Source organism: Mytilus galloprovincialis, chromosome 8 (assembly GCF_965363235.1).
Source record: "Mytilus galloprovincialis chromosome 8, xbMytGall1.hap1.1, whole genome shotgun sequence".
NCBI lineage: Eukaryota > Metazoa > Mollusca > Bivalvia > Mytilida > Mytilidae > Mytilus > Mytilus galloprovincialis.
In genome coordinates this window covers 52228640-52245273 of record NC_134845.1, presented here as the reverse complement: position 1 = coordinate 52245273, position 16634 = coordinate 52228640, and the positions used below count along the sequence as shown (strand labels likewise).

General features: G+C 31.3%; 1 protein-coding gene across 1 annotated transcript in view; it reads left to right on the top strand.

The window, feature by feature from the left end:
- Positions 1-8234: 8234 nt before the first annotated feature.
- Positions 8235-16634, top strand: part of LOC143042179 (uncharacterized) — a 41897-nt gene continuing 33497 nt past the window's right edge. Inside the window, exon 1 of the mRNA XM_076214448.1 lies at positions 8235-8559. The gene's annotated coding sequence lies outside the window, so the exon portion shown is untranslated. The remainder of the gene's footprint in view (positions 8560-16634) is intronic.

Below are 16634 nucleotides of genomic sequence, written 5' to 3'. Positions count from 1 at the left end.
TTTAATATCTACGATATAAAGTTATAAAAATAATTTAAAATGTCTTATTATTTTTTTTAATCTACACATACAACACAATGTACGAGAAGCAGCTAGTATTATATACTCACACACTTACTAAAGTTGGTTTCCGTTCTCTTAATTACTTTAATTTGCCTCAACCAAATGTTATAGTACTCATACACAATGCTCATTACCACACATCACAGCCTAAGTTTAAATTTTTGTTGCGTCACTTTAACCGTTCTAGAGTTACGCCCCATTACAAATGGAAAAGTTGCTGAATTTTTCGTTTCCGTTCTCTAACTTTAGTTGAGGTGTTGTGAAACTCATACACCGTGCTGTTTTAACCACAGCACAGATTAAGTTTGAATTTTGGTGGCGTCACTGAAATCGTTCAAGAGTTATGCCCCTTCATAAAGGTAACTTTTACCGTCGTCCCTTTTAACTTAATACTAGTATGATATGCAAGCGGCAGCATCATCTGTATCCCATGGATACATTCCCCATTTATTTTAAGTGTAAAGTGTATATCTTAGGATATGTTTGGGATACCAAAACAATACAGTTAGCCTAAAGACATACTCGTATAATTGAAGTAATGTTATAACTATACAAATGACAAATATCCAAATGTCAACAAACGGTCTTCAAATATAAAACATGTCTACACTATATGCCGAGTTAAATTACTCTTAGTCTACAACAGGGACAACAATTATATTGTAAAAAGCACTGACCAGGTTCCAAACTTGGACAGTCAAATGACATATTGAGGGGTTAAATTAAGTTTTGAGATCGTTGTATATGTAGGCCAACACTAATACATCAAAACCTTCGATTAAGAAAAAGAACGGGAAATGACTGACACTGTCAACACAAATATTATTGTTTGGGAAGTTATTTCGCCGTTCTTTCATCTACTACCCATTGTGATTGAACGTCGTTGCGTATTTATGTACACATTCCGCAAAGCCAAACCAAGACCTCATTATTATACAAATCGTAATACTGGAAAAGGAAATTCAGAAGCCAATGAACAATTGGTTTTATGCAACAGTAATCGTCAGATATACATACAATGGTGATAACAAGTATCAACCAGTAATTGTGCGACATATTTGGTAAGGTTTGACCATGAACTCGTTTCAGATGAGTTTCAGCTCATACTTTTAGCATATGATGTCCCAAACACCAACACAACATGGTTTAAAAAAATTAAAATCTTAAAAATACCAAACACCAAAGAAAATTCAAAACGGGAAGTTCCTTATCAAATGTCAAAATCAAAAGCTGAAATACATCAAACGAATGGACAACAATTGTTATATTCCTGACTTGGTACAGTATTATGTAGAAAATGGTGGATTAAACCTGGTTTTATATCTAGGTAACCCCCCCCCCCCCTTTTTCCAACCACACACACTTGTATGACAGTCGCATTAATCTATCATATTGCCAACGATGTGTGAACAAAACAAACAGACATAATCGGTAAACATGTCAAAGATTTTGGTACAGAAGTCAACATTGTGTTATGATCTTAATCACTATTTAAACAAACTAATATGTAACAAAAAGGTATATAGACCAAGCACATAAGTAAAAATGTAACACAAGATTACAAGAATTTACCATAGCACAATAACACAATGACGGTGTGTATAAGTACAGAGCCACTTCATGTGTAACAAAGAAACACAAAAGTTATATAGATTCGGACAAAGCACAAAAGCAAAAATAAAAAAACTACATTTTTTTACCATAGCACAATAACACAATGACAGGATGTGTAAGTACAGAGCCACGTCATGTGTAACAAAGAAACACAAAAAGTCATATAGATTCGGACAAAACACAAAAGCAAAAATAAAAAAACAATACATTTTTTACCATAGCACAATAACACAATGATGGTGTGTATAAGTACAGAGCCACGTCACGTGTAACAAAGAAACACAAAAAGTCATAAAGATTGGGACAAAGCACAAAAGCAAAAATAAAAAAAACAATATATTTTTTACCATAGCACAATAACACAATGACGGTGTGTATAAATACAGAGCCACGTCATGTGTAACAAAGAAACATAAAAAGTTATATAGATTCGGACAAAGCACAAAAGTAAAAATGAAAAACAATACATTTTTTACCATAGCACAATAACACAATGACGGTGTGTATAAATACAGAGCCACGTCATGTGTAATTAAGAAACACAAAGAGTCATATAGATTCGGACAAAGCACAAGAGTAAAAATGAAAAACAACACATTGTTTACCATAGCACAATAACACAATGACGGTGTGTATAAATACAGAGCCACGTCATGTGTAACAAAGAAACACAAAAAGTCATATAGATTCGGACAAAGCACAAAAGCAAAAATAAAAAAAACCAATACATTTTTTACCATAGCACAATAACACAATGACGGTGTGTATAAATACAGAGCCACGTCATGTGTAACAAAGAAACATAAAAAGTCATAAAGGTTCGGACAAAGCACAAAAGCAAAAATAAAAAAAAAAACAATACATTTTTTACCATAGCACAATAACACAATGACGGTGTGTATAAATACAGAGCCACTTCATGTGTAACAAAGAAACACAAAAGTTATATAGATTCGGACAAAGCACAAAAGCAAAAATAAAAAAAGCAATACATTTTTTTACCATAGCACAATAACACTATGACAGGATGTGTAAGTACAGAGCCACGTCATGTGTAACAAAGAAACACAAAAAGTCATATAGATTCGGACAAAGCACAAAAGCAAAAATAAAAAAAAAAAACAATACATTTTTTACCATAGCACAATAACACAATGACGGTGTGTATAAATACAGAGCCACGTCATGTGTAACAAAGAAACACAAAAAGTCATAAAGATTCGGACAAAACACGCAAGCAAAAATAAAAAAACAATACATTTTTTACCATAGCACAATAACACAATGACGGTGTGTATAAGTACAGAGCCACGTCATGTGTAACAAAGAAACACAAAAAGTCATATAGACTGGGACAAAGCACAAAAGCAAAAATAAAAAAACAATACATTTTTTACCATAGCACAATAACACAATGACGGTGTGTATAAATACAGAGCCACGTCATGTGTAACAAAGAAACATAAAAAGTTATATAGATTCGGACAAAGCACAACAGTAAAAATGAAAAACAACACATTGTTTACCATAGCACAATAACACAATGACGGTGTGTATAAATACAGAGCCACGTCATGTGTAACAAAGAAACACAAAGAGTCATATAGATTCGGACAAAGCACAAGAGTAAAAATGAAAAACAACACATTGTTTACCATAGCACAATAACACAATGACGGTGTGTATAAATACAGAGCCACGTCATGTGTAACAAAGAAACACAAAGAGTCATATAGATTCGGACAAAGCACAAGAGTAAAAATGAAAAACAACACATTGTTTACCATAGCACAATAACACAATGACGGTGTGTATAAATACAGAGCCACGTCATGTGTAACAAAGAAACACAATAAGTCATATAGGTTCGGACAAAGCACAAAAGCAAAAATAAAAAAAACAATACATTTTTTACCATAGCACAATAACACAATGACGGTGTGCATAAATACAGAGTCACGTCATGTGTAACAAAGAAACATAAAAAGTCATAAAGATTCGGACAAAGCACAAAAGCAAAAATAAAAAAAACAATACATTTTTTACCATAGCACAATAACACAATGACAGTGTGTATAAATACAGAGCCACGTCATGTGTAACAAAGAAACACAAAAAGTTATATAGATTCGGACAAAGCACAAGAGTAAAAATGAAAAACAATACATTGTTTACCATAGCACAATAACACAATGACAGGATGTTTAAGTACAGAGCCACGTCAATTGGATATCAAAACCAGACCCGGCTTCAGTAAATAACTAGGCATTAGGCACATATATAAGGACTATCTCTTAACATTGCACACTATTCCCAATATCTTCAGCGAATATCTGGGGGTCGAATATATTTGAAGCGAAGCTAACAATGGTCACAAGGAGACAATGTTATGAGATGGCAGGCAGTAATTTCTATTTTTGGTAGATGTCTTTATAAGATGTTGAAATCACACAGGAATAAATTTATACCTTTTGTAATGTTCAATGTGTTGACATTCTTATAAATTATGTATACCGTGTATTCATCTTGATTAAAAAACTCAAGAGAAATCCAGCTCAAACCTGACAACACTGAAATCTCAGCCTTTATTGTGACAACAGAAACAAAGTAAATACAAGAAGTATTATATTCTATTTGGATAATGCAGTAAAATTGCTTTTTAATTAATTTGATTATACTTGATAGTCTTATAAAATTTGTTTACGTTTTTGAAATGAAATTATTGGTTGTTTCATCCTATCTAATTTACATTGATTGAGTGTTGATTTCACAGTATTATATCCGGTTTAGACTAGTCATAAGAGTAATTAATAACATAAATCAATACATTAATATCTTGAAATCGACAATCATGGTCAATTAATAGTTAATGAAAACTGAGTATTGAGAATATCGTAAAAGACCAGTAATAGTAACTGTTATGTATAGGTTTTTTTTAATTACAAAGTTTATTTTTAAACAAATATCTGTGAGAAAGCTATGCCTGTATAATATCATGTAGACACTTTAAGGTTCATAAATCCATCATGTGGACCCTATGGCTAAAATGGCCGTACTTTCACCTCAAATTTTTTTTCTGAGTACAGGCAAACCTGTGCATCTTGAAAAGTTTTAAGGCATGGCATGCCCTAGATAAATAGAATTCAAATGCATTGTATGATTTAGAAAATTCATAACTTAACTGGATTTTGCCGTACACTTTTTTTCGTCTCTGCAGAAGATGATGAAATTAACAAACAGTTCAGTTTACCTTGATATGGTCCACTCAGATACACAGTTTAAATAACCAATTATTGTCAGGTATCTATTGTCCATCTAATGTCCATGTCAATTAAAAATGCTCCCTTTAATTTTTACCTGGGGGGGAAGTTCTCAAACGGCCTGTTTCCCAACTTAGTTTATTTTGGCACCTTCTGGAGGAATGAAAAAAAGTGCACGGCAAAATCCTGGTAAGTTTTTATTTTTCTAAAACATAAAACATATTTAAAATTCATTTATCTAGGGCATGCTACATGTATGCTTGAAAAAAATTACAGATGCGCAGGTTTGTCTGTACTCGGAGTCTATTTTGAGGTGTAAATACGGCCATTTTAGCCATAGGGTCCACATGAACCTTAACCGTAAAAACATGAACGGCATTAAGGTTCATGTGAATCCTATGGCTAAAATGGCCGTATGTTCACCTCAAAATTTACTCTGAGTACAGACAAACCTGCTCATCTGTATTTTTTAGGCACAGCATACCCTAGATAAATGAATTTTAAATATTTTTTTATGTTTTAGAAAAATAAAAACTTACCAGGATTTTGCCGTGCACTTTTTTTCATTCCTCCAGAAGGTGCCAAAATAAACTAAGTTGGGAAACAGGTTTGAGAACTTCCCCCCAGGTAAAAATTAAAGGGAGCATTTTTAATTGACATGGACATTAGATGGACAATAGATACCTGACAATAATTGGTTATTTAAACTGTGTACCTGAGTGGACCATATCAAGGTAAACTGAACTGTTTGTTAAATTTCATCATCTTCTGCAGAGACGAAAAAAAAAGTGTACGGCAAAATCCAGTTAAGTTATGAATTTTCTAAATCATACAATGCATTTGAATTCTATTTATTTAGGGCATGCTATGCCTTAAAACTTTCCAGATGCACAGGTTTGCCTGTACTCAGAGAAAATTTTGAGGTGAAAAAACGGCCATTTTAGCCATAGGGTCCACATGAACCTTAATATTTCTATTTACATTTCCGTACTTAAAACTACCAGTATCCAGATTTAATGGACTATGGCAATATCATTCATTGACTCCTGTACGTTACAGATGCAGATGCAAACGGAGTCCAGCACGCGCCAGGTTAGCTCGACTACAATCTTAATTAGAAAGGACTCTTTTTTTCCTGCCAAAGGTCGGTACTTCTCTATATGCGTTATGGTTTCCTCCACCAATCAAAAACGACCGGCACGAAATAGCACAATAGTGTTGAAAATGGCGTTAAACGCCAATTAATCAACATAGTTATGCCCGCACGTGGTAGGTGTGCTCGACACCAAACCCAATTGCCAATCATTGTCAGTGTTTCTGTCGAAGGTCGGTGGTACACCGTGCACAAACAAAGACTGAACACCACGAAATAACCGATAGTGCTGAGAGTGGCGATTAACACAAATCAATCCATCAGTCTATATTATTTAATTGTTTTTTTGCAGAACAATTTTGTTGTTTGTACGTTCCTTCCTACCTTTGTAAATCCACAGATCAAGATGAAAAAAGTTGACTCAAAGAACTTTATCAAGATGATGAGGATAATATGTTCTCTTAGGGCCTTTTGTTCGATGCATTTCGTGATGATATTTAATCATAAATTATTTTTTAATTTGTTTACAAAAATTAAACCGAGCATACTCATTACGTTCAGTTCGATACAAAAATAAAATCAAACAAACACAGTTCGCAAATTGAACTTTAATAGATTTCGTATTTGTTGATATCACTGCACTTCAACCATTATAGTTTGCATTGAGGGTCGTAAATCATTTTCTTTCATTATTATCATCCAATTAAATGCATTAGTTTTTGCACTTTCAATTTGTTTAATGAACCAATGTAACTTTTAACTGAAATTAAATATCAATATGCACACATTGTTTTGTTAACAAAGGTATAATTTTGCTTGTGTAAACAAAATTTAGAAAATGTGAGTGATTAAAGTATGTTTTTGGTACATTCAATATGCTATTCCGCAAACATAATCATTAAACAAATGGCGAAAATAGGGCGAAACTTTTAACACCTCAAGATATGCAGTCTCAAAAGGCTATATTTTTGGTGTTTGACATCATCAACATGAGGTCATTGATAAAGAATGTGTAGTTTCCAAGACTGATTTCCTGTCCTTTATGGTTGAACAAGCTTGCTCAGATACCAGTATGTTGCATGGGAGAGATGTTACAGTTGTCGATATTCAAATATCACGACGATAACATATGTGTATAAAGGCACATATTTGCCACTACCGTAAAAATGTATATACTATATAGATGGGGTATAATTGACAATGGGAGAACTCACCACCAGAGATCTAAAATTAGTTACCAGATTACATGTGCCTTTACCATACACTCAGTCGTGTAAACTCTAGTGTGCGTGTGTCTGTACCATACATTTGTATGTACTAGCCTAAATGTACATATGCTGTGCATATATGTATACTAATCTACATGTGCATGTACTGCATATGTGTACAATTATTTGTACTAGAGTCTAAATAAACATGTGTATTACATATACATATAAGATAAGATGAAATATATAAGTATACTAGTCAACATGTCCCTGCACCGAACATGCACTTGTATGTAAAACAGTTCACATTTGTCTGCACTGATATGTATACAAGTATAGTTTTTGTAAATTGTATTGTTATAAATTTGGCTGTTACAAAAATGTAGTTCTTTTGTTTGAATTATTTCCCATTTATCAAAGAGTGATCTTTTAAAGTCGTCTTTAAAGAATTGAGTTTTTTTTTATCATTGACGGCCGTACGGTGATTCTTATCTAAAAGGTATATTTTATAACGAGATAAATGTTCTACCTTTGAAGGACTTTTGTCCAAATTGGCCAATTTAGATCAAATATGTTAATGTTATCATAACATTCAACATAGCAAGTGACATTTCTAAATTGAAGTGACTATTTTATTAGCCATAGGTGTGTTTGTATTTCTTTGACATGAGTTTTTATTTTTCATATCTAAGTATTGTTTACGAATATTTCCTCCTAAATCTATTGCTTTCAAATAATATATACACAATACAAATAGAAACACAAATTCCACAAAAGATGACACTTTTGATGTTGCCTTGCTTACTGTTTTGTTGTTTAAAAAGTATTTGCTGTACGTGGTAATTATATTGAAATATTCGATTACTTTACACGAATCAGGAAATTGCCCTGCTAGAAAACGTTTCACACTGATTATAATGGAGACAATCTTTTAATCAATACAATTAAGGTAGATGAAATGCAGTCTTTATTGTAGGTTATGAAGAAACAATCTAATGTTCAGTTGGAGTAATGACCTTCGTTTGCACTGGACCACGGAAGTCTCGTTATCGCCAAAAATCTCGCATCTTTGGATATTCTTTCGTTATTATGGTAACGGAGATTTTTATCGATACATTCCGAGTGATCCGAAGTTACAGTAGTTCATTATCCTAAGACTCCAATAGATATTTCTACAACTTTGGATTTAAAAAGCATTGTTTTGACGTTAAAAAAGGAGAATTGATAGAACTTGTGGAACTAAATTTTAACAATAAATCTTGTTAGTTTAATTTTGGAATATACGAATGTTTTTATAAATAGTGAGCACCATTGTTCAAAGGTAAGAAAGTTTTTCTAAGAAAGAACCATAAGCAATTGTTTCAACAATTAAAAAAAATACATATATTTATAATAATAGTATAAAATTTAAAATCTAAGTTCAACTTGTTTACTGAAATAAGCACTACTACACACTGTCCAGAATATGATTCATATTCCTCATAATTTGCTTCTTTAGCTTGTCTCTATTTACATTTATTAAGGATTTGGTGACAACGTATGTGTTAAAAATTTAACTTTTCTCACCTTTGGGTGTGTCAATGTAACATTTACTGTTTTTATTTTTCTGTATTTTATTTTCCAATGTTGAATTTGATTGAGCAGTACCATACGAGCATTTTTGCATTTTGAAAAGTATACTTTTACTGCTATAGAAAGGTCCTATGTATTGGTTTTATCTGTAAAAAAGTCATGTATTCGATACATTGTACCTAATATGTACTAAATGTATATCAATATGATAGAAATACATGTTTATAGAAACCCTACTACTTCTTTCTGTGTTCTATCTTGATATTGTTTCCTTTAACACAAATAATTACTTATGTAATAGAAAAGTTGAAGATGTTACAACAAATAAACAAAAAACGATAAAAACCTCAGAGATTCTCTATAACATTCAGCATCAAATTCTGTCCATTCTTCTGTCATTTTTTTAATTGTATACGTTGACGTAACGCTAAGCCTATAATGGTACATATTTCTTTGGTTGCTACTTTAAAACGATGGAGAAGGAACTAAGCGGTAATAAATAAATTATAAAAAAATAACCGCTAGACAACCATCAAATTGAAAGAAGAAAGACAAAAAAAAAATAACTCACAAAAAAATCAAAAATCAGGCATAACCGACGTGCTCGAGAAGTTACTTTCGGAGTTGTTCGTAGTTCAGTACGAAATTGTTTGTAAATAGTTATCAAAGGTATCAGGTTTATAATTTAATACACCAGACAGATCATACAGATCACAAATTCATAAGCTCTTAACGAGGAAAATGCTACGGCTCTTGCTAACTCTGCTTACCTTGAATCAACCATCGGTTAAATAGCAATGTCGTACTTTAAGATGAACAAAGTCTAGAATTACTGAAATCATATGCAATCAATTTCTATTCTATTTCTAAGACGTTATATATTTTTTTGTTTGTCAACAACAATTGCTTTACCCTGTACAGATAAGCAATAACGGAATATGCTACATTAATTCTTTAAGATGCAAAAGAATTTCAAGGACACATATTTATACCGGTATTTGCACCATGACTTTCCATTTGTTGTTTCTATCTTATCAATAAAATTCACAAAGCGAGTTATATTTCATGTTTTGATCATTGATAGTAAATGTTTCTTCCACACTCAGGATGTAAATCTTCTAGGTCTGCGCACGCTTTTTATGAAACAGAAGGCTATTGACCATGCTTTCACTGAAAGATAACACAGTTCCATTCTATTTACAAAATTTACAAATATCACTTTTGATCTAGATCTGTATTAAAATTTCCCGCAACCTCCGGATTTCTACTATTATTCAGCATAGAACCTCATTGCTTTTTCTGATGATTATTTTCCCAACCTTTAAGTGCTGTCCAAAAAGTTTGAATACAGAGTCTATATATATTCATATTACATAACATAACAGAAAAACCCACCGACCTAACCATACTATTCGGGATACGACTTTATAATACTATTTTGAAGAATATTTTTTTATCTATCAAAAAGATGTGGAATTATATCATATGTGACTTCCATCCATTCAGACATGAGGACAAAGATATGAACAATCGTAAGGCAAACCCAATTACTCTATAGTAAGCTATTAAAATTCCCGCGATAGATGTCAAACTGTTCAATGGAAGAATAAAAAATATTCAACTTCTGTGTAAGACCAATAGTGTAGCCTTATATTTCCCAGAATGGATATGACCTTAACTTATCATTAATATATTTGAAGGAAAAAATGTTCAAATCTAATTATATCATAAACTTCCATATTGTGAACGTCTATGTTTAGTCAGTTCGAATTTTCCAATGATTGGGCAATGCATATAGCATATAACCAAGAGGACACAAAACAATATAACCATATTCACAGTGGTGGATCCAGAACTTTTGTAAGGGGTGGGGGCTGACTGACCTAAAAGGGGGGGGGGGCGCTCCAGTCACACGTCAGTGATTCTCTATATAATCAACCAAATTTTTCCCAAGAAAGGCCTCCCCTGGATCCGCCTATGATTCATTAAAGGTCAACTTTGCCTGAGGGAGTTGAACAGCAGTTTTGTTCATGATTTCTTAATTTTATAAACATTGAATTTTAAGAAAAAAATTATAAATCATGTCAGTGTCAATACATTAGAAATATCGACCCAGTTTCTTTTGCTGATGTGATTTATAAATATAATTGATTTCCGTACTTAATTCCCAATAGCAAAACATATTCATTTTCAGATTTACAATTACAGATACGAGTTCTTTATTAACAATCATACAAAACATAGATCTTTATATCATTCTGATGTGTCTCTATATAGTGCTAATTCCAATTCGGTATATTTGAAAAAGCGCAGAATTTCAACGTAATAATTAATTATTAATTTTACTGATACTAAGCAACAAAAGCGTAAAATCGGATGCGCTTTGTGACAGCAAATATAAACTAAATGGTATTTTGATAGTAACTTTAGACCATGTAAATTGTTTGGGTTCTAAATTGATTCTAAATTGATGTTACATATAAGGAACATTATCTTTTGCCCATCCAAACATAATGTGTTTGATCGATTATTAATTATTTTATGCATTAATATTAAAGTTCATTGTTGAGGAATCGAGGAAATATTATCCTTTAGTATGTTGATAATTGTTATTTAATGACAAGTGCTTTGGTACTCACATTATTAATATCATTGTTTTCTCAAATCGTTCGTTGATAGATATAGAAATTATTGAGAAACTAAGGTTTAAAGTCCTCTGGCAAAGTTATCATTAAATTGAGGTGGGTTTTAAATGTATGTTTATGTCTCCATAGGTCATATAGATATTCTCTTGTTTCGGTAAATATACATCCTTGGCTTTGGAATTTTCAGCTGTTAGCGTTCCTTAAACTAACTGACATCTGCTGAGGTGCGCCGAATGCAATTGTTTTTAAACTAATGACATTTGTCTAGTATACCTGATTGTCATTCTATAGTTTTGATTGCCATTTTTAAAGCCTTTTTATTCGACTGTTTCAATAAACACTAAATAACTTAACAATGTTAGTTCTAACACTTAAAACACAACTTTTTGAAGCAAACATTCCAATAATCATCATCCGTTTATTTTTAATTCAAGAATAGAACTAGACATAAGGATTTCTGATGCACTCACTCTTTATTTTGTATTGGTTACGTAGTTGATAAAATATTTAATTAGTAAATTGGTTCAAATATTTGCCATTTATTATTTTGTTTACCATGTAAATACAGTTAAAGATATTTGTAGATGTTTTATGATACATACACCCTGGCTTGATTTTTATGTTATAGTTTTTTTTCGATGCGCCAACACGAACATTAACTAAAATATGTGGCAATTACTTGTTTTATTTTTCTTTGAGTATTTTTGAAAAGTTCAAATGGGTTTTTGAATTCAATGACAATTTACTAAACTTTCGTGTTTCAATTTTACAATTAAAAGAAAAGTTATACTCTTTATAGTACAACAGAAACAAAGGACCAAGCATTCATGTCGTAACGACATCACGATTAAAGATTTACTTTGACAAAACCGCACTTATTAAGTCACACGAACGTTCAGTTCTAATTCAGATAACTTTGATAAAACTCCGTTAGCTTTCTAAAAGCATACATATTTGATATTCATTTGAATGTTTAACTATTTAACACGCACCATACAAAATTATTATAGCACAATAACAAATAAATTTCCAAATCAGTGAATTTGAAAGAAAAAAAAACCACGCAGAATTTAATCGTGGTTATTGATGTTGTCATATTTGTTTGTTTGAAGGTGAATAAGATAACACAATGGTGACTGCTGTATCTTTTTGACATTTTGTCTATTATGTCTGTTTGATTTGTTCACACATTGTTGTTAGAACATGTATCTTCATGATCTTGATTTTACAATTTTCGTGCGGCAGGAGAAATTTTCTGAATTTGCCTTCACCAGACACGTACAAAAGCAAAATTATAACTGTCAGGGATGTATAAATACATAGAAATTAGGATCTGTTTGACTAAAAGGGACATAACAACAGCCAAATTCATTAAAGTTTAATTTTGTCTGGGGGAGTTGGAACTAAATGGTTCATGGTTTCTTAATTAATGAACAAAGAAATTTTTAGAAATAAATGATATAAACCATGTCAGTGTTGATAAATAAGTAGTATCGACCCAGTTTCTTTTGTTTGTGTGATTTATAAAGTTAACTGATTTCCGTACTTCATTCCAAATAGCAAAACAAATTCATTTGCTGATTTACGATTACTGATATCAGTTACTTGCTAACAATTTTCTGTTTAACAATCATTCAAAAACAGAGATCTTTATATAATTCTGATGTGTCTCTGTAAAGTGTTAATTCCAGTTCAGTGCATTTGAAAAAGCGCAGAATTTCATCGTAATAATTGTGTATTTTACTGATACTAGGCAACACAAGCGTAAAATCGGATGTGCTTTGTGACAGCAAATATAAACTAAATGGTATTTTGATAGTTATTTACGACCATGCTAATGGTTAGGGTTCTGAATTGATCCTAAATTGATATTACATATAATATTGAATCGTTTTGTTTTTAAATATTAATTAAATGATGCATAACAATTAGTATATTAAAGTTCAATGCTGAGGAATAGAGGAAATATTATCCTGTAGTATGTTGATAATTGATTGTTTTTTTTATTGACAAGTGCTTTGGTACTCACATTATTAATATCATTCTTTTCTCAAATCGTTCGTTTATAGATTTGAAAATTATTGAGAAGTTAAGGTTTAAACTCCTCCGACAAAGTTATCATTAGATTGAGGTTGCTGGTAAATGTATTTTTATGTCTCCATAGGTCATATAGATATTCTCTTGTTTCGGTAAATATTCATCCTTGGCGTTGGCATTTTCAGCTGTTAGCGTTCCTTAAATTAACTTACTTGCCGAGGTGCGCCGAATGCAATTGTTTTCAAACTTATGGCATTTGTCTAGTAAACATGATTTTCATTCTATAGTTTTGGTCGCCATTTTTGAAGCTTTTTAAGTAGATTGTTCCAATAAACACAAAATAACTTAACAGATGTTTTACCCGCAATGTTAGTTCTAACACTAAATGCACAACTTGCTGAAGTACAAATTCCAATAATCAACATGTTTATTTTTGTTGCAAGGTTTGAACTGTAAATGAGATATGTCTGTTGCATTTCCTTCTTTATTTGGTATTGATAATGTAATTGATAAAAGATTTTATTGGTAAACTGTTTCAAATTTTTGCCATTAAAAATTTTGCTTACCATGTAAAACAGTAAAATATATTTGTAGTTGTTTTATGATACATACGCCCTGGTTGGATTTTTATGTTATAGTTTTTGCGATGTACCAACACGAACATAAACTATAATATGTGACACTTACTTGTTTTATTTTCTTTGAATACTTTTGAAAAGTTCAGTTGGGTTTTTGAATTCAAAGATAATTAATGACAATATACTAAACTTTCGTGTTTCAAATTTACCATAAAAGAAAAGTTATACTCTTTATAGTACAACAGAAACAAAGGACCAAATATTCATGTCAAAACAACATAATGATTAAAGATTTGCTTGGACAAATCCGCATTTATTAAGTCACTCGAACGTTCAGTTCTAATTAGATAACTTTGAAAAAACTGTTTTATCTTTCTAAAAGCATACATATTTGATATTCATTTCAATGTTGAACTTTTTAACACGCACCATACAAAATTATCATAGCACAATAACAAATAAATTTCCAAATCAGTGAATTTGAAAGAAAAAAAAACCACGCAGAATTTAATCGTGGTTATTGATGTTGTCATATTTGTTTGTTTGAAGGTGAATAAGATAACACAATGGTGACTGCTGTATCTTTTTGACATTTTGTCTATTATGTCTGTTTGATTTGTTCACACATTGTTGTTAGAACATGTATCTTCATGATCTTGATTTTACAATTTTCGTGCGGCAGGAGAAATTTTCTGAATTTGCCTTCACCAGACACGTACAAAAGCAAAATTATAACTGTCAGGGATGTATAAATACATAGAAATTAGGATCTGTTTGACTAAAAGGGACATAACAACAGCCAAATTCATTAAAGTTTAATTTTGTCTGGGGGAGTTGGAACTAAATGGTTCATGGTTTCTTAATTAATGAACAAAGAAATTTTTAGAAATAAATGATATAAACCATGTCAGTGTTGATAAATAAGTAGTATCGACCCAGTTTCTTTTGTTTGTGTGATTTATAAAGTTAACTGATTTCCGTACTTCATTCCAAATAGCAAAACAAATTCATTTGCTGATTTACGATTACTGATATCAGTTACTTGCTAACAATTTTCTGTTTAACAATCATTCAAAAACAGAGATCTTTATATAATTCTGATGTGTCTCTGTAAAGTGTTAATTCCAGTTCAGTGCATTTGAAAAAGCGCAGAATTTCATCGTAATAATTGTGTATTTTACTGATACTAGGCAACACAAGCGTAAAATCGGATGTGCTTTGTGACAGCAAATATAAACTAAATGGTATTTTGATAGTTATTTACGACCATGCTAATGGTTAGGGTTCTGAATTGATCCTAAATTGATATTACATATAATATTGAATCGTTTTGTTTTTAAATATTAATTAAATGATGCATAACAATTAGTATATTAAAGTTCAATGCTGAGGAATAGAGGAAATATTATCCTGTAGTATGTTGATAATTGATTGTTTTTTTTTATTGACAAGTGCTTTGGTACTCACATTATTAATATCATTCTTTTCTCAAATCGTTCGTTTATAGATTTGAAAATTATTGAGAAGTTAAGGTTTAAACTCCTCCGACAAAGTTATCATTAGATTGAGGTTGCTGGTAAATGTATTTTTATGTCTCCATAGGTCATATAGATATTCTCTTGTTTCGGTAAATATTCATCCTTGGCGTTGGCATTTTCAGCTGTTAGCGTTCCTTAAATTAACTTACTTGCCGAGGTGCGCCGAATGCAATTGTTTTCAAACTTATGGCATTTGTCTAGTAAACATGATTTTCATTCTATAGTTTTGGTCGCCATTTTTGAAGCTTTTTAAGTAGATTGTTCCAATAAACACAAAATAACTTAACAGATGTTTTACCCGCAATGTTAGTTCTAACACTAAATGCACAACTTGCTGAAGTACAAATTCCAATAATCAACATGTTTATTTTTGTTGCAAGGTTTGAACTGTAAATGAGATATGTCTGTTGCATTTCCTTCTTTATTTGGTATTGATAATGTAATTGATAAAAGATTTTATTGGTAAACTGTTTCAAATTTTTGCCATTAAAAATTTTGCTTACCATGTAAAACAGTAAAATATATTTGTAGTTGTTTTATGATACATACGCCCTGGTTGGATTTTTATGTTATAGTTTTTGCGATGTACCAACACGAACATAAACTATAATATGTGACACTTACTTGTTTTTTTTTCTTTGAATACTTTTGAAAAGTTCAGTTGGGTTTTTGAATTCAAAGATAATTAATGACAATATACTAAACTTTCGTGTTTCAAATTTACCATAAAAGAAAAGTTATACTCTTTATAGTACAACAGAAACAAAGGACCAAATATTCATGTCAAAACAACATAATGATTAAAGATTTGCTTGGACAAATCCGCATTTATTAAGTCACTCGAACGTTCAGTTCTAATTAGATAACTTTGAAAAAACTGTTTTATCTTTCTAAAAGCATACATATTTGATATTCATTTCAATGTTGAACTTTTTAACACGCACCATACAAAATTATCATAGCACAATAACAAATATATTTCCAAATCAGTGAATTTGAAAGAAAAAAACCACGCAGAATTTAATC